The sequence below is a fragment of the Trichechus manatus genome, unplaced genomic scaffold, assembly GCF_000243295.1.
Source record: "Trichechus manatus latirostris isolate Lorelei unplaced genomic scaffold, TriManLat1.0 scaffold00086, whole genome shotgun sequence".
Taxonomy (NCBI): domain Eukaryota; kingdom Metazoa; phylum Chordata; class Mammalia; order Sirenia; family Trichechidae; genus Trichechus; species Trichechus manatus.
Genome location: NW_004444022.1, coordinates 276,182 through 296,711, shown reverse-complemented (window position 1 = coordinate 296,711; position 20,530 = coordinate 276,182).

Here is a 20,530-nt window from a genome sequence, read left to right as displayed (position 1 = left end):
ATGAGACTAATGAGGTACAGGAGTCCAGTGACAAGGGCCAGAAAGCAGAAGGGGACAAGGAAGCTGGTGATAGGGAAGCCAAGGTTGAGTAAGGATATTGTTGATGTGTTGTGAGATTGTTAACCATTGTCATAGGGCTACATTTGTAGTAACTGTTAAATGAGAAACTATTTTGTTCTGTAAGCCTTCATTTTAAGTGAGAATAACAGCACAATTGTAAGAGCGTAGTCAATGTCACTGAACTGTGTATGTAGATATTTTTGAAATGGTGTATCTTTGGCTATGTGTATTTTCACCAAAAAACAAGTTGAGAATTTAGAGTGTTAATATGTTGTGGGGTTGTTAACCAATGTCATAAAACAACATGTGTACTACTCTTTCATGAGAAACTATTTGTTCTGTAAGCCTTCACCCGAAATACAATAAAATATTTAAAAAAAGAAAAATAAATAAAATGGGCAAAAGTTTAAAAAGAAAAAAAAAAAGAGAACAAAATTAAGACATCTCCAGACAAGCAGATAGTAAGGGAATTTGTAACCACCAGACCAGACCTACAAGAAATATTAAAGGGATTCCTTTCTGACAGAGAACCAACAACACCAGACAACAAACTGAGAAAAACACATAACAACATCACCTAGATACTAACCCAGGTAAAGACTTGACAAAGGTAAAATAAAGCTGCACGATTGATTACAGGCAACCAGAGATACTAAGCTGTAAATGACAACAACTTCAGAACAAGAGGGGGAATGAATAACGTAGTAATAGAATTTCCATATGGAGAGGGAATCAATGTAATTTTAATATATAACAGATTGTTAAAAATAAAAGAGGATAAAGGTAGTCTTCAAGATAACCATAAAGAAAATTAATAAATCTACTCACCAAAATAAAGAAGAAGAAAATCAAAAAGATTCAGTAAACACAAAAACAACAATAACAGATGATAGGAAAAGAAGATCCATATGTAAAAACAACTCAGCATAGAAAATTAAGAAGAACAAAGAAACCATTAACAACACAAACAAAAATATAACAAAATGGCATCGATGAACTCATAACTATAGATCATCACACTGAATATAAATAGATTAAATGCACCAGTCAAGAGGTAGAGAGTGGCAGAATGGATTAAAAAACATGACCCATCAATGTATTGTCTACAAGAGATAAACCTTAGAGACAAAGACATAAAAATAGGTTAAAAATCAAAGTATAGAAAAAAACAGACAAAGCAAACAGTAACCAGAAGAGAGTAGGAGTGGCAACATTAGTTTCCAACAAAATAAACTTTAAGTCAAAATCCATTATAAGATACAAAAAAGGATATTATATAATGATTAAAGAGTCAATTCAATAAGAGGACATAACGATAATAAATATTTATGCACCCAATGCTAGAGCTCCAAAATTTATAAGACAAACTCTAACAGAATTGGAGAAATAGACAGTTGTACAATAATAGCAGGAGATTTAAACACACCACTTCTAAAGATGGACAGAACAAGTAGAAAGAAAATCAACAAAAACACTGAAGATCTAAATAATGGTATTAATCAACTCAACCTCCTAGACATATATAGAACACACCATCCAACAACAGCACAATACACATTTTTCTCCAATGCACATGGAACATCCTCCAAAACAGACCATATTTTAGGCCACAAAGCAAGCCTCAATACATTTAAAAAGATTGCAATTATACAAAGCATCTTCTCAGATCATAACAGTTTAAAAGTAGAAATCAATAACAGAAAGATCAAGGAAAATAAATTAAATGCATGGAAACTAAATAACACATTACTAAAAAATTATTGAATCCTAAAAGAAATAAAAAGTGAAATTAAAAAATACTTAGAATCAAATGAGAATGAAAACATAACATACAAAAATCTTTGGGACACAGGAAAGGCAGTGCCCAGAGGAAATTTTATAGCAATAAATGCATACATTAAAAAAGAATAAAGATCCAAAATCAACAACTTGAACAAAAAGAAAGGAGCAAAAGAGGACTAAACCTACCAGAAGAAAGGGAAAAATAAAGATCAGAGCAGAAATTAATAAAATGGAAAACAGCAAAACAATAGAAAGAATCAACAAGACTAGAAGTTGGTTCTTTGACAGGATCAATAAAATCGACAAACCACCGGTCAATTTGACAACGGAAAAAAATGAGAAGCAAATAACCAAAATAACAAATGAAACTGGAGACATTACAACGGATCCAATTGAGATAAAGAGGATTACAACAGAATACTATGAAAAATTGTACTCCAACAAATTTGAAAACCTAGAAGAAATGGGAAAATTTCTACAATCACACTACCAACCTAAACTTACTCAAATAGAGGTAGAAAACCTTAAAAGACCCAAAACAAAAGAAGAGATGGAAGAGGTCATCAAAAAAACTCCCAACAAGAAAACCCTGGACCAGGTGGTTTACTGTGGAATTTTACCAAACATTCAGAGAAGAGTTGAGGCCAATTCTACTCAAACTCTTCCCAAACATAGAAAAGGAAGGAATACTCCTGCACTCATTCTCTGAAGCCAGCATCATCCTCTTACCAATGCCAGGTAAAGTAATCACAATAAAGGAAAATTACTGACTAATATCCCTCATGAATGTAGATGCAAGTATTCTAAACAAAATTCTAGCCAACAGAATCCAACAACATATAAAAAAAATACAGCATGATCAGGTGGGACTCATGCCAAGTATGCAACAGTGGTTCAACATTAGAAAATCAATCAATGTAATTCACCACATAAATAAAACAAAAGAAAAAAATCACATGATCATGTCGATAGATGCAGAAAAGTCACTTGACAAATTCCAACACATTTTCCTGATAAAAATTCTCAACAAAATAGGAATAGAAGAGAAATTCCTCAACATAATTAAGAGCATATATGCCAAACCAACAGTCGACATTATTCTCAATAGAGAAAGACTGAGAGCCTTCTTGTTGAGAATGGGAATGAGACATGGATGCCCACTATCACAACTCTTATTCACTATGGTACTGGAAGCTGGAAATCTTAGCCAGAGAAACAAGGTAAGAAAGGGAAATAAATGATATCCAAATTGAAAAGAAAGGAGTAAAACTATTCCTATTTGCAGATGACATGATCCTACACATAGAAAATCCTAGAGACTCCACAAGAAAGCTACTGGATATAATAGAAGGATTCAACAAAGGGGCAGGTTACAAGGTCAACAAACAGAAATCAGTTGGTTTCCTCTACACTAGGAGAACTCCAAAAAGGAAACCGAGAAAACAATACCATTTACAACAGCCCCCAAAAGGGTAAAATACCTAGGAATAAACCTAATCAGGGATGTAAACTACTTGTACAAGGAAAACTATAAAACACTACTGCAAGAAACTAAAAGAGATCTATATAAATGGAAAATATTCCATGCTCATGGACTCAAGACTGAACATGTGAAAATGTCGATACTACCCAAAGTGATGTATAGATATAACGCAATCCCAACTGAAACACCACAAACATTCTTTAATGAAATGGAAAAAAAAAAACTGTCATCAACTTTTTATATGGAATGTAAAGAGGCCCCAAAAAGCCAAAGCAATATTGAAGAAGAAGAACAAAGTAGATCTCATACTTCCTGATCTCAAAACTTACTATACAAACAGTAATCAAAACAGACTGGTACTGGTTCAATGACAGACACATAGACCAATGAAATAGAATCAAGAGCCCAGAAGTAAATCCATCCATCTATGGACTGCTGATCTTTGACAAAGGTTCAAAATCCATTCAGTGGGGGAAGAAACAGTATCTTTAAATGGTGCTAGCAAAACTGAATATCCATTTGCAGAAAAATGAGACAGGATACATACTTCACATCATACACAAAAGCTAACTCAAAATGAATGAAAGACCTAAATGCTAAAGCTAAAACTATAAAGTTCCTGGAATATAACAGAGGGACAAAATTAGGGGACCTAATTTTTGGCATATACATTCTATCAAACACTACTATGAATGTACGAACAACAGAAGACAAATGGGATAACTAGGACTTCCTAAAAATTAAATAATTATGCTCATCAAAAGACTATAAAAAGAATAAAAGAACCTACAGACTGGGAAAAATCTTTGTCATGGACATATCTGATAAGTGTCTAATCTCTAAAATATATAGAAAACTTCAAAAACTCAACAACAAAAAGACAAACAACCTAATCAACAAATGGGCAAAGGACATCAACAGACACTTCACCAAAGAGGGCATTCAGGTGGCAAAAAACACATTAAAACATGCCTGCAATCGTTAGGCATCAGAGAGATACAAATCAAAACTACAAAGAGATCCCTTCTCACCTCTGCAAAGATTGTAATGATCAAGAGAAACAGAAAACAATATATGCTGGTGAAGTTGTGGGGAAATTGGAACTCATACACTGCTGGTGGGATTGTAAAATGGCACAACCACTGTGGAAAAGTGTATCGCTCTTCCTCAAAAAGCTAGAAATAGAAATATCTTATGATCCAGCAATCCTACTCCTATGTATATACCCTAGAGATATAAGAGCAGTGTCATGAATAGACATGTGCACACCTATGTTCATTGCATCGTTATTCACAATAGCAAAAAGATGGAAGCAACCTAAGTGCTCATTAATAGATGAATGGATAAACAAATTGTGGTACTGTGGTGCAATGGATCACTTTTGTCTGGCCTTTCTCTCTATGGTCTTGAAATTCCCACCCAAGTGATTGGATGGGACTGTGCAAATAAGGTAATTGTGGACCACCAAGGGGATTGGTCAGTTTTGCCACCCTGCTAAGCTTAAAAGAGAGACAATTCTGGAACAGAGAGAGAACCCTATCACCACCAAGAAAGGAGAGTCAATAGCCTAGTGTGTCCTTTGGACCCGGGATCCCTGTGTAAAGAAGCTCCTCGAACCAGGAGACTGACAGAGAGAGAGAGCTGTAACACTGAAGATGGCAAGAAGCAATGGAAAAGAAACAGCAGGAGAGACCAGCAGGAAAGAATGTGGTGGGCTTCCCAGCCCACAGAGCAAGAAAACTGAGTGCCTTTAGACAGAAGGCTTGCTGGTGGAGTGTGATGCCTCCCAGGCACTTATCAGCAGTTAAAAGAGCTTTTTAACACTTGCCTGAGCAGGGCAGAGGCAGAGGACCAAGGAAAGGCCTGCCTGTGAGCACAGCTGGAAAGGACGTGTTCTGATGGAAGAACTGTATCGTGAACATTCCTGAACCTGAATTGTAACCTGTTACTTCCCTAATAAACTCCATAATCGTGAATATTGTCTGTCAGTTCTGTATGGCCATTGCAATGAATTATCAAACCCAGAAGAAGATAAGTAGAGAGTGCCATGGGAGGGACGGTTGGTGTCAGAATTGGTATAGATGGCAGAGACAGGAGTCATGTCTGACCTCTGCCTCATAAGGATCAGCCTTGGGCTATTGATCTCGATTCTCCTTCCCTCTTATGAAGTCAGAAGAGGTCAGACGCTGCCCCCATGCCATTTTTACACATACAGTGTAATATTTTGTAACTATTAAGAATAATGATGAGTCCATGAAACATCTTACAATATGGATGAATCTGGAGTACATTATGCTGAGTGAAATAAGTCAATCACAAAAGGATAAATATTGTTTGCTATAACTTTTATAAAAAGTCAAGAACAGGTATACACACAGAAAGCAACATTCTTTGATGGTTACCAAGATGAGAGGGAGAGGGAGGGGAATCACTTTCTAGATGGCAGACACTTGTTATTTTTGATGATGAGAAAGGCAATACAAAATATGAGTTAACTGTGCACAACTCGTCCAAGGTAAATGAACACACTAAGAAGTATACAAGAATAAGTGACAATTTTGGTAAATGCTATAACATAAACAATTTTGCAACAACAGTAATAACAAATAAAAAAATATGTTGGTGATTACATAGGTAGGTATGTATGCATATATGTGTACAGGAAGGCAAATGTGAGTATGAGTGTGCATTTATAGGTGTATCTGTAGGCATATGTTTGTGTGTGCTGCATATATATTCATATATATAATAAACCACATAGGGGGTACAGTTACAGATGCTCCCTAGACATAACCAAACAACTCGTGGGATTGGTTTACTGGGTTTGAAGGCTTAGGACCATATTCTCATGGTACAACTCAATCAACTGGTATAACATAATTCATAAAGATAATGTTCTATATCCAAGTTCTGTGAGTAGCATTGATTTAGGAAGTAATATTGGAGTTATTATTCCCTCTCCTTGAGCATAGAGAATGTGAGCCAGCTGGAGCTGGGCTCACGAGGACTCACAAGGACACATCAACTGGGCCCTGAGGTTTAAAGACAATAGCTAAGATAATCTTGGAAAATATCTTTTAGGGAAACTTTCACATAAAGCCAATCAAACACAACACGAAAGACTTTCCACTCTTATATTTTTCTATTAGCATTTAGTGAATAGAAATTTGTTGAACCAATGAAGACCCTCCTGACTCTTGTAACTGAAACCTGTACCAATGATTGTCAAGAAAGACAATTCAAAACGTAGGATCACAGTTTCTAGCCAATCTGAAAAGGCTAAGCTTTCAATGGTTTTGTGCATTGGTAATGTTAATATATACTGATGACTCTGTAATGGTCTTTGGACTTGGGCAGACATGGCTGTGGCAGCATGCTTGTCTGTTTTCCCACTCTTGCTTATTCTGTAACTGTTCTTTGGCCTTGGGCAGACATAGCTGTGGCAGCATGCTTGTCTGTTTTCCCACTCTTGCTTATTCTGTAACTGTTCTTTGGCCTTGGGCAGACATAGCTGTGGCAGCATGCTTGTCCGTTTTCCCACTTTTGTCTGTTCTGTGATATTTCCTTGGACTCGGGCAGACATGGCTCTGGCAGCATTGTTGTCCGTTTCCCACTTCCACCCTTTTGAATATATGCTGAATAAAACTTTCTTTTGCTTTACTAAACTTTATGATGTGTTTCCCCTATAACAGCATCTGGGGACTTAAAAGCTTGCGAGTGGTCGTCTAAGATACAACTATTGGTCTTTACTCGTCTGGAATAAAAGAAAACGAAGGAAACCAAAGAGTCAAAGAAGAAACGAGTCCACAGGACTAATAGCCCACATGAACCATGGCCTCATCTAGCCTGAAACCAGAAGAATGAAACGGTACCTGGCTACCACTACCAACCATTCTGACTAGGAACATAATAGAAGGTCCCGAATAGAAACGGAGGAAAATGTAGAATAAAACTCAAATTTCTAAAAAAGGCCAGACTTACTCAGTGGCCTATCTATGGAAAATAACACCTATGACAATTAGTTTTAAATTGCTGAATGATCTCTCACAGCTGGCCAATAGAAACTGCTCTTCAGCACCCCTCCTCAAGCGGTGCCCAGGGAGTGTGCCCTACCTGCCATAAATTAGTTACACCTCTGGATGTACTGGACCAATAGAGACTAGAGGAACTCCCAAGAATATCACCCTAAGACACCCTTTGAACTTAAAATTGAAGCCACTCCCAGTGGTCACCTTTCATCTAAATAATGGATTAGCTTATAAAATAAACATTATCAACCATGAGTACTGAGCTCTCTTAAATAATCAAGTCAACGAGACCAAACTGTCAACATTAACCCTAAAACAAAGATGAGAAGCAAAAAAGGGGCAGGAAGCTATATTAATGGAAACAGAACAAACAGAATGGAAACCATGAGAATGTTGACACATTGTGAAAAAAATGTAGCCAATACCGTGTGTAAGAGAATTTAAAAGTGAGGTGTCTGGTAAATCTGAAACGGCTGACTTGAGGTTTGGGACTGACCTCATTTTGCTTGTTCTGCTTTTTTCTCAGCAATAGTTATTTTTTTGTATAAACTTAATCATGCAGCTAAGGAAACATATTTCTGTGATTAAGCCAAAAAGAATGTCAACAGAATGCTGCCTGGGGGTGGTTGCTCAAACAGTTATCAAATCTTTGTGTAAGATGTCCCCAGGAAATGATTTTACCTTAAATCTGTTATCTTAACAACCCACTCCAGCAAATCTATTAGGTAAACACCTGGGCTGCAACTCACTCCCCCTTAACCAGATGGCTGACCTTTACATGTCAAAGGACTTGAAGCTGAACCTAATCTGATCTTCACACCCCTCTAACCAGATGACAGACCTTTACATTCCAAAGGACTTCAAGCTAAACCCGATCTGGTCTACGATCAATCATTAACTCCCTCCCTGTCGGCACAAACCTCTGCACATATTCACTGTATCCAATCCGCTTGATTCACATATGCTCTGTAAACAAATACTAGTAAAAGTTCTATTTCTCAATGTCCTGCCTCCCACTCCCCTAATTTCTTAGCAATCAGACTATCGTAATGTAAGCTCCTAGTTTAGCCCTATCTATCCCGGTGGGACTGCTTCTCCCTGGGAGTGCTGATATCACTTGGTGAGATCTAGCCTCTCCCCCTGCTCAAGTGGTCTTTGATACAATAAATTACTTTTACTTTAAGCAGAGAACTAGTCATTATTCTATGACATTTCTTTCTCATAGTCAGCAGGATCTGAAGGAGCATTACCTTCTGCATTCCTGAGAGGTTGCAGACCCGGCTTGCCCTGGTACCAGCATGGACCTCTTGTGCCAAAAACCATCTACTCTAATTCTTGGGGTTTGCCAGAGGTAAGCCCTCTCTGATCAATCCTCCACTGTATTGCTAAGATGGTTCTTTAATAAAGATTTACGGTTAGCTTCTTTGTTTTGCTTTTGTTTTCTGCTCGTCTATCAAGCGCCATGTTGGGTTCATTGCCAAAGTAAGTTTGGTGAGGCTGCCATCTAGTGGCCAGCCTGGTTACTGAGCTCTCTTTCTTTCTCTTGGAAACCCTGGTGGCCTAATGGTTAAGAGCTACGACAGGTAACGAAAAGGTCAGCAGTTTGAATTCACCAGGCGCTCCTTGGAAACCCTATGGGATAGTTCCACTCTGTCCTATAGGGTCGCTATGAGTCGGAATCGGGTTTTTCTTTCTCTTTGGTGCACCGTGAAGTTTTTGTACATACTCACGGTTTTAAGTACTTGCAAGTTTCTCAGTAAGATGGGGAATGTCACATTGAAAGTTTGCTCAGGAGACCCCTAGGGAATTCCTGCGGCCCATATGGTTAAACTTTATGGCCCCAGTTCAATTTTGTACATCGACTGCTTGCGTGCACTTACCAAAGAGAACCAAAAAGATCAATGGCTATCGTGGGGCTCGTTTGATTTAGACAAGTTAATCTTTCTGCACAGTAAATTAGAAGCTAGAGGTTCCCAAATAAAACCTATACACTTGGGTGCCTTTTTTCATTGGTACCTGGAAACTTCCAAGAGGCATCAGAATGATAAATTCACCTCCCTGCAGGAGACAATTTCAAAACAGGCCAAACAAATGAAAGAATTACAATTCCATAGCTCTGTAACCTCACTGGATACCTACCTGGCAACAGCCTCTTCACTCTCCCTTCCCCAAACCAGTGGAGTCCCCAGTGTCTACAGCCTGTCTCAAACCTCCGACACGCAACTTCCTCTAACACCAGTGGAGTCCCCAGTGTCTACAGTCTGCCTCAGACCTCCGACACCCGACCTCCTCTAACACCCTCTGCCCCTCGAGCAGCCACTTCTCTTTACCCACATTTACTACCCCATCCCTCTGAGAATACCTTATCTGAACTCCCATATTAACTTAAAGTACCTTTAGAAGAAGAAAACCTTGTTTCTGAAATGCTTTTCAAATTTAGATACTGAAAGAGCCTCAGAAACCTCTTCATGTTACATTTACCCCTCGGTCCAAAGCAGAGCTTCAGACCATTGTAAAAGAATTTCCCAACCCTCACAAAGATCCCCACAAGTTTACCCAAGAATTTAGAATTTTAGTTGAAACTTATCAACTGGTCTATCAGGCATATATAATTTAATAGATATGCTAGCTGGACCAGGTGATGCCTAAAAATGGATGGAAAAAGCTAAATGTAAAATTCCAGCAGAATCCTTAACCATCAGGGCTAGTGTTCCCAGTACCATGTTATTAGACTAAACAAAAGCAATTATCACTAACCATACTGAGGCCACCCCTAAGGTTTTTCCCTATAAAATAGATGGGCCAAAGTTCAAAGTTGTAAGCAGAACAAAAATGAAAATGTTTATGATTATAGAGACCATTTGAACAAGCTTTTTCAGAAGTACTCTGGCCTGAAACTTGAGGAGCCAGGATCATGCATTGTTTTTAACTCCACATTCGTTACTGGGCTCCACCCTGAGCTTGCCAATCGGATTAAATGCCACAGATTCGATTTGGAAAATATTCCCCAGGCTGAATTAAGTACCTTAGCCTCCAAGTTATCCCAAACCCTAGAACACAAAGCCAAAGAGACAAAACAAAAACTAAAGCCAGGCAAAGTAAAATTCCAGCAATTGCAAACCCAGCCAAGGGAAAAGCTCCCTTAACAGAAAAGGGCCCCTAAAAATAATAATGAGCCTGAGACTAATGTTTGCTTTTACTACAGAAAACCTGGACATTTTTAAAAGGATTCAATTAAATTAAAAAATAAATTTAATAACCTGCCAGCTAACAGAGTCCCCTGGTTTAGCATGAAGGAGCTCTGGAGAATTTACAGGGTCTTTTCCTATGGTGACACTAAATTCACAAGGAGAAGCAATTGTTCAAATAAATGGAGAAGCATGTAAATTTGTAATTGACACAGGTGTTACCTTATCTGTTTTGAACCCTACACGTTTACAAAAGCCCTTGCCCCAGAGTAATAAAAACTTCAAAAAAATAGTGGGGGTTACTAATCAAGAACAAATTTTAGCTCCTTCTCAACCTATTTCTATCTCTTTAGACACTATTTAAGATATGTATCCATTTTTACTCAATTTAGACAATCCAGTGAATTTACTAGGAAGAGATATTTATCTAAATTGATATGTCAATTATATTTGAAGATATGCGAGAGATATGTTTGGATTTACCTGAAACTAGCTAGAATACCAGTTGTACCACAGAAAATGCTTCAACTGAAGAAGCTCTTTGTTAGCCATCACAAGAAAATCATTCTCCTGCTTTATACAATTCTATGGAATGTCTTTCCTGAAAATTTATGGGCCACCACGTCTACTGACATTGGCTGGGTCCTTTCTGCTGAGCCAGTTAAGATTCAAATAGATAGCTCTAAACCTTTACCTAAAATTTCACAATACTCTTTGAAAAAATAAACTAATGAAGGACATGCCCCAATGATTCAAGACTTTCTGGCGAAAGGTTTAATCATTCCTTTCACTAGTCCCTGCTAGATTCCAGCTTTCCCTGTTAAGAAACCTAACAATTGGGAATGGAGATTTGCACAGGACCTACATGCAATTAACCATATAGTAATTCCTAGATTCCCATAGGCACCAATCCCCACTTGCTTCTTTCTAGTGTACCCCCGAAGCAACTCAGTTTACAGTGGTCAATCTTTGCAGTGCTTTCTTTAGTTCATCCAGACAACCAATATTTATTTGCTTTCACTTGGGGAAACCAACAATTCACGTGGTCCATACTGCACCAAGGCATTTTAGAGTCCCCCACCTACTTTTCGCGGATTTTACACACTGATTTGTAGCCTTTACCATTTCCTCAAGGATCTACATTATTACAATATGTCAGTGATTTACTAGTCTATTATAACTCTCAACTGGCATGCCTGATAGTATTCTGTTGTTAAAACATTTGGCTGTAGGAGGACACAATACCTCCAAAGAAAAATTAAAAGTTAGCTCAACCTTTTGTTAAATACTTAGGACATATTATTTCAGCAAAAGGGGTCAATATAGACAACAAATAAAAGAAACTCTCTTGGCCTATCCTGTCCCTACTACCAAGAAACAGTTGAGAGGATTTGTGGGACTCTGGAGTTATTGCAGAACTTGGATACTTAATTTTTCTTTGCTCCCTCAACCTCTTTACCATTATCTAAAGAATTCGTACCCTGACCCCTTCCATCTTTCCGAAGATGACCAAAAGGCCATCACTCAACTAAAAGAAGCATTTATTAACACTCCTGCTCTAGGTTTTCCTAATTATAACTTGGACTTTTCACCGTTTGCCCATGAAAGCTCTGGGAATGTTCTAAGAGCCCTCACTCAAAAACACAGGGAACAAAGACCTATTTGTTATTATAATATTCAGTTAGATCCATTGCTAGGGGCTAACCCCCGTGCCTTAGAGCAGTGGCTGAAACCAATAGGCTGGTTGAGACCATACCAGATACACATTTAGAAAATTTTCTTGATGTTTATGTTCCTCATATGGCATCAGCCATCCTAACTTCAACATTAACTCAACACCTTTCAGCCAACAAGCTGACTTCTTACGAAGTTCTCCTTTTGGCAGTTTCTAATATTTGGTTACATACTGTAACCTCTCTGAATCTAGCTACATTTTTACCACCACGTAATGAAGACGACCATCCTCCCCATGATTATATAAATCTTACTGAACAGCTTTTGTCTCCTAGACAAGATTTACAAGAAAGCCCATTATCAAATCCTGACTTAGTTTTATTTGTTGATGGGTCATATTTAAAACCTGAACCTACCAGCTCTCAGTTTACCAGGGAAGATACACTGTGACCACCTGCACTGAAAGTGATGGCATTCCTGAAGCCACTTCAGCTCGACAAACTGAGCTGATTGCAATCATGTGGGCTTGCAAATTGGCTTCTGGATGGTCACAAAATATTTTTATGGACTAAAGGTATGTTTTTGAAGTTAGTCACGATTTTGGCATGTTATGGAAACAAAGGGAGTTCCTAATTTCTTTTGGCACCCAAATTAAAAATGAGCCCCTAGTAGCAGACCTCTTAGAAGCCCTTTTGCTCCCCTCTGAGGTAACTGTAATTAAAATTCAGGCCCAACAACCTAAGGGGGTTCCACAAACAGAGGAAATTAAAGGAAACGATCTGGCTGATAGAGCAGCTAAACAGACAACTTCCTAATTACCCTGTAAAGACATTTCCCTCATTCATGACAATGATGATCCCACTCACAGTCATGATGAAAACTGGGAATAGATAATAATGATAGAAGAGTTATGGCACTTGTAAACATGGCACCTGTAAATTGTTGTCCACCAAAATTTGACTGAAAAGACATTTTAAAGTCACTCTTTAAACACCAACAATTAACTCCCACAAAAGAAATTAGAGAAAGAGAGCAGGCCGGCTGTCATCAGGATCCAGCCACTGGACTGTGGATCGGGCCTAATAATAAATCCATTTTGCCAGAATGCTTGCATGTCCCTATGGTTCAAAATTATCTACATGATAATATAGGAATAACAGTAGATGAACTAACCAGGGCTCTAGAAACTTATTAGTGAGGAGACTTTTCTGCTGCTATTGACCATTTACTTTTTCATAGTTTTGAGGTTTGCACTTCAGATAGTTCTTCCCACAAACTCTTAACAGTTATGTACAAACCCTCATATTAGGACATTGTTTTAAATGATGAACAACCTTTCAATACGCTTGTAGAAAAACCCTCTAGGGCTGGGGGAGTTGCCTTAAAGGATTTATTTGAACATCAAAAATCAGCACCACATGGTGAGATTGAAAAATGGAAAAAACATGGTAGTTCCCAATGTTCCACCTCTGGGATAGGGATACGTCCCAATAAGAACTTGTTGTGTGCTGTCAAGTTGATTCTGACTCATAGAGACCCTATAGTTCTTAGTTCTCCCCAAATCCCTGCAAAACTCTGTACTGAAAGCACTGCATATGAATACCCATTTGGGAAGAGATAAGATGATATAAATTTTAAAGAAATACTGGTGGGGGCACTATTATGAAGCTGCTGAAAAAGTAGCTTTCCAATGTACAATTTACTCCCAATTTAATTCAGGGGCCCTTATAAAGCTCTGCCTGGGAGATTTCCCCTGCCTTCAGTACCAATATTTGAATGGCAGATTGATTTTATCCAACACACCCCCCCTAAATGATTACAAGTTTGTATTAGTAATGATTTGCAGATTTTCTCACTGGGTAGAAGCTTTCCCCTGTCTTCAAATTACTGCTGCTTTTGTAGCTAAGAAATTTCTCAAAAATATCATCCCCACATGGGGAGCCCCAAGATTCCTCTGTAGTGACCAAAATACTCATTTTACTGCACAAATAATTAAGGAGATATGCAAAAGTTTCCCTATTTTTCAGAGACTTCATTGTCCTTAATACCCTCAATCTTCTGATCCAGTTGAAAGAACTAATGGTATAATAAAAACTCATCTAGCCAAACTTTCTAAATCTTTACAATTTACCTGGACTGAAGTATTACCACTGGTTCTTCTAAATGTAAAAACTATTCCACTTGGACTTCACAAATTGATTCCTCATGAAATTATCACTGGAGGGCCAAGGACCCTACCTTATTGAACAATCTGCCCTGAATCAAATCTAATTCAGTCTGACCTGTTTCAATATTGTAAATCTGTAATCAAATATTCTAAAGAATGCATTGCACAGGTTAAAGAAGCTTTTGACAGTCAAAAGCAAGAAGTATCTACATTGTGCAATATTCAACCTGGAGATTATGTTTACTGGAAAAAAAACACCATTTAAAAGATTCTTTCAAACCTCGATGGAGGGGACTTTACCTGGTCCTTTTCACTAATCCTTGTGCCACTAAATTATAAGGAGTAAAGACTTGGATCTATCTCTCTCAATTAAAGAAGGCTGTGCTCCTGTTTGGACTACCCAACCAGCTGAGGGACTCAAACTGAAATTCAACTTCCCTGGTGGCCAGAAGCAAACAACTGTGCCAGGTAGACAACTGAACCCAACATCACAGAAAAAGATTCATGAAAGTTACTACAAAGTTAGGACTTTGTAGACTTGGTTTCATGATTTTTGGAATCTATCATGGATTGAATTGTGCCCCCATATATATGTGTCAATTTGGTCAGACCATGATTCCCAGCATTGTGTGGTTGTTCTGTATTTTGTTATTGCAATTTTCCTATGTGTTGTAAATCCTAATCTCTACCTGTGGTTAATGGGGCAAGATTAGATTATGTTAAAGAGGATTAGGGTGGGATTGTAACACCCTTAGTCAGGTCACATCCCTGATCGAATATAAAGGGAGTTTCCCTGGGGTGTGGCCTGCACTGCCTTTTATCTTACAAGAGATACATGGAAAAGGAAGCGAACAGAGAGTTGGGGACCTCACATCACCAAGAAAGCAGCGCTGGAAGCAGATTGTGTCCTTTGGACCCACAGTTCCTGTGTGGAGAAGCTCCTAGCCCAGGGGAAAATTGATGAAAAGGACTTTCCTCCAGAGCAGACAGAGAAAGAAAGTCTTCCCCTGAAGCTGAGGCCCTGAATTTGGACTTCTAGCCTACTAGACACTGAGAGACACTACTAGACAAAATAAATTTCTGTGGTATTTCTGTTATAGCAGCACTAGATAACTAAGACATAATCCTTTTCCATGTATTACTCACATGTAAAATCATTTCATGGTTGTTCTAATGACCCTCCTTGCCAGCTTTTGAAAATCTTGCATTTTGCTTGATACTCATAACCTTTGATATAGCTTTATTTCACAAATCAGGGTTTATTGATTGGTAACACTTTACAACTTAGTTTTCTTACTCATGCATACACTTAATATTTTAATTATTTGCTTATTCATTGTCAACCTTGCCTTAGAACTTGATCTCGTCTTACTGTCCCTTAGATTAGTTTAACATTCCATTACATAAGCAAATAAGCAGAACTGGAATTTGCCTTAACCTAGTTATTATTTCTATGATATTTGCTCTACTGTATTACTTTTGGCTAGTGTTCTTGCATTATGAAGTTTTTTTCTCACTGAGGCCTACCATGAAAATACCTTTGTTAAGCTAGCACAAGGAGTGGCTAGAGAAGCCAATTTAACTGAATGCTGGGTCTGTCATCCTTCTCCATAAACTGTACATGAGAATTCTGATCTGCTAGCATTATCCATCTTTAAGTATAATCTTATACCTGTTAAATCCTGTGCAATTACCAAGCAAGCCATTCGAGTCAGGCTGTGGCATCCCTCTAACTCTCCTGTCTATCCTTCAGTGCCTTGCTTTTATCTTCCCCATGTGTTTACCCACCCTAGTGTTACCTACGGCAATGGAAGACCTATTCCTTTTGTTAGTAATGACCAATATTATACTGCCTCAGTAGATTTCTGCAATTACAAGGACCCAGAATCCCCGGCTTGCCCCTGCCTTAAAGATAAATTGGAATTATGTGGGTTTTACTATTTTCAACAGCTTTTTTACTGAGAAATGGCTTGAAGAGGCCTACCAGACTATTCCTTCTCCTAATAATCAGACAGGAGCAGGAGTAATTTGTGCCTCTTATGGATATGTGATCCTCTGTGGAGGATCAAATTATTTAGAAGAAAGTTTTAACGATAAACCATTTAGTTGGGCCTTACAGGGTTTAGAGGGATGGAGTATATATGACCAATGCACTTTAGGAACCCTCCAAGTCTCATGAACTCTTCATTCTTATAATGATAGTTTGCATTGAACTGACAACTTAAAATTACTAGAAAGGAAAAGAATAAAAATAGGAATCAGTAACACCCTAGCTGAGAAACATAATTGGGGTTATACCTTCCTTCATGCCTTAATACCAGCCTATGGAACTGTTGACCTAGAGCATGCCATCTGTAACTGATCTGGCACCGTGGAAAACATTGCTGGTGATATTGCTGATGCCAAGTCAGCCCAAGAGAAATCTTTAATCTCCCTAGTTAAGTGGTGCTAGATAATATGATTGCTTTAGATTTCCTTTTAGCCCAACAGGGAAGAGTCTGTGCTATAGCTAACACTTCTTGTTGTACCTGGATAAATACCTCAGGAGAAGTAGAACAGGATATCTAGTAAATTCATCAAAGGACCATTTGGTTCCATATACCCCCAAGGTCAGGCTCCCGATTCCTTGATATGCTTTGCTCTATCTTAATTACTGGTTTGCTTAAACTTATCACAGTTGTTGTTATTTTAGGAATAATTAAATGTTGCATGAAATGCTTTACCAACATTGTAACTCAGAAAACCAATTTAATGCCTGTGAAAAGAACAACGTACATTGAAAATGCTCATATTTCAGACAGACTCAAGCTCACTTCTGGAGCAGGCCTTCTTCAGAAGCCAGGTTATTCCTCTGATGTGGCCTTGCTCTACACCAACCCTCATGTAAGGAAACCACAAAAGCAAGAGGCTAAAGCTATGGCGTAGTGAAGATATCAGATGGTACCTGGTTGCCTCCTTATATTCATAGCATCTGGGATCTTAAAGACTTGATAGATAAGTAACCCTCCAAAACCATTTCATGCTTGAAGTCAATGCAGAAGAAAACCTTCTTTCAGAATAGTGGTCAATATCCTTGATCAAAAGGAAGGAATGTGTAGGGGAATTTAAAAACAGGGTGCCTGATAATTCTGAAACAGCTGGCTTGAGGTTTGGGCCCTACTTCATTTTGCTCGTTCTACTTTTTTATTTATCAACAGTTAATCTTGGTATAAACTTAATCATGCAGCTAAGGACACTTTTTCTGTGATTAAGCCAAAAGGAATGTCAGTAGAATTCCCCCAGAGGGGGAGTCATTGCTCAAATAGTTATCAAATCCTTTGTGTAAGATGTATTCATGAAATGATGTTGCCTTAAACCAGTTATCTTAACAATCCAATCATGGAAAATCTATCTGTAATCACCTATGCTCTAACTTGCTCCCACTTAGCTGAAACTCATCTGATCTTCAATCCACTCTAACCAGATGGCCAACCTTTACATTTCAAAGTAGTTCATGCTAAAGCTGATCTGGTCTACAACCAATATTGTATCCCTGTTGGCAGAAACCTCTGCACGTATGCACTGTATCCAATCCCCTTGACCCACATATGCTCTGTAAATCAATCCTAGCAAAATCCTTGTTTCTTGATGTCCCACCTCCCACTTCCCTAATTGCTTAGTAACCAGTCAGAATATTGTAACCTAAACTCCTAGTTTAGCCCTATAACTATCCCCGCAGGATTGCTCCTCCCCAGAAGTGCTGATATCACTTGGTGAGATCTAATGTGTCTCCCACCCCCTTTGAGTGGTCTTTCTTTCAATAAATCTCTTTATTTTTGCTTAAGCAGAGTACAAGTCATTACTACACATGGAACAATCTGTATAAAAATTGTTAAATGGGAACCTAATTTGCTGTGTAAACTTCACTTAAAACACAATAAAATATTTAAAAAAGAAATAAACATGCAATCAATGTCACTGAGTTGTAAATGTGGACGTTGTATTGGGGGATGTTTCAGTGAGTATGTTTTCACCACAATTTAAAAAAGAGACAGAAAAGAATATATGAATGTATAAATGAATGAGAAATAGATAAAGAACTCGAATGAAAATTGTGAAAAGAAATTCTCAGTATAGAAATACTGAATGGTGAAAAACTCAGGAGACTATATCCAGTCGCATTAATAATCAATAAAATGTAAATTAAAAAAACAATGAGGTGTCATTCCTTATTCACTAGTTTGGCACAAAGTTTCAGGCAGGACCAGTCCCTGGAGAAGGACATCGTGCTTGGTAGAGGGTCAGTGAAGAGAGGAAGACCCTCAATGAGATGAATTGACGCAGTGGCTGTAGCAATAGGCTCAAGCTTAACAATGATTGTGAGGATGGCACAGAACCGGGCAGTGTTTCGTTCTGTTGTACATAAGGTCCCTATGAGTTGGAACCAACTCAATGGCACCTAACAACAAGAACAAGAGTTTAGCACACTGAAAGTGTGAAAATATGAAGTGTTGGCTAGTGTTTTAGTTATGTAGTGCTGCTATAACAGAAATACCACAAGTGGATGGCTTTAACAAACAGAAATTTATCCTCTCACAGTCAGTAGGCTAGAAGTCTGAATTCAGGGTGCCAGCTCCAGGAGAAGGCTTTCTCTGGAGAGAAGGTCTTTGTCATCCATCTTCCGTTGGTCTAGAAGCCTCTCAGCACAGGGAACCCAGTTCCAAAGGACGGGCTCTGCTCCTGGCACTACTTTCTTGGCAGTATGAGGTCCCCATGTCTCTCTACTCGCTTATCTCTTTTATATTTCAAAAGAGATTGATTTAAAACACAACCTAATCTTGTAGGTTGAGTCTTGCCAAATTAATATAACTGCTACTAACCTTGCCTCATTAACATCATGGAGGTAAGATTTATAACACATAAGAAAATCACATCAGATGACAAAATGGTGGACAATCACACAATACTGGGAATCATGGCCTAGCCACGTTGACACACATTTTGGGGGGACACAATTCAATCCATAACAGCTTGGATGTGGGGAAGAGGGAACGTATAAAATGCTGACTAAACTATAATTTGTTACAGCAATTAGCAGAGCGATTTAACAGCATTTAGGAAATTTAAAGTGCATCAACTCGATGGCAGTGGGTCTGGTTTTGGGATTTTTTATACTTATAACTCTACACTTTCTACATCCAGTATATACTTACAGAAACTCTGGTACAAGTACTCAAAGATGTTCACTGAAGCATTATTTGTAATAATGAAATATTGGAAGGAACCAAAATGATCAACAGCAGAATGAATGGCAAAAATGTTGTATAGCTATACTCTGAAATAGAGTTTCAAGGTTAACAAGGAATGTTGGAGATATGATATAGAGAAATTAAAAAAAAAAGAATATTGAGTAAAAGAAAGCAAGCTGATAAAAAATAAAAGTAAAGCTGTCAAGTTAGATTATGAGACATCTCAGAGTTCTATCACAATCTTGTTGACAATGTAACCATTAAGAAAATATGAAAACATTTTCTTGAATATCCTTGTGAATTTATACTGTTAGAAAAATTAATGCTAGATAAGATTGTTTAACTAAGTACAAGATTGGTTAGTGCAGTGTGATGGATGGTTTTTATATGACCTTTCTCGCCATGGTCTTGTAACTGCCACACAAGTGATTGAGTAAGGTTATGCAATTATGGTAATTGTGGCCCACAAAGGGGATTGGGCAGTTTTACCATCCCACTGGGCTTAAAATGAGCCATCCCAGAGGCGGGAAGAGAAGATCTCACCATCACCAAGAAAGAAGAGTGAAGATTGGAGCTTGTCCCTTGGACCTAGGATACATGGGCTGAGAAGCTCCTGGAACCAGGAGACAGAGAGAGCTGTAACACAAAGACAGAGAAAGCAGCAGCAGAGAAACGGTGCCAGGAGAGGCAGGAGACTGGCAGGAGATGGCACGGTGGGCTTCCCTGCCCATGGAGCTAGAAAGCCGAGTGCCTTTGGCCAGGAGGCTTGCTGGCAGAATAGGGTGCCTCCAGGCACTTGGTGGAGCTACAGCAGATTGCCTTTGGGCCGAGACTTACTGAGTGAGGTGCCTTGGGGCACTTATCGACAGAGGTAAAAGAGCTTTGTAAAACTTGCCAGAGTAGGGCAGAGGCCAGGCCAA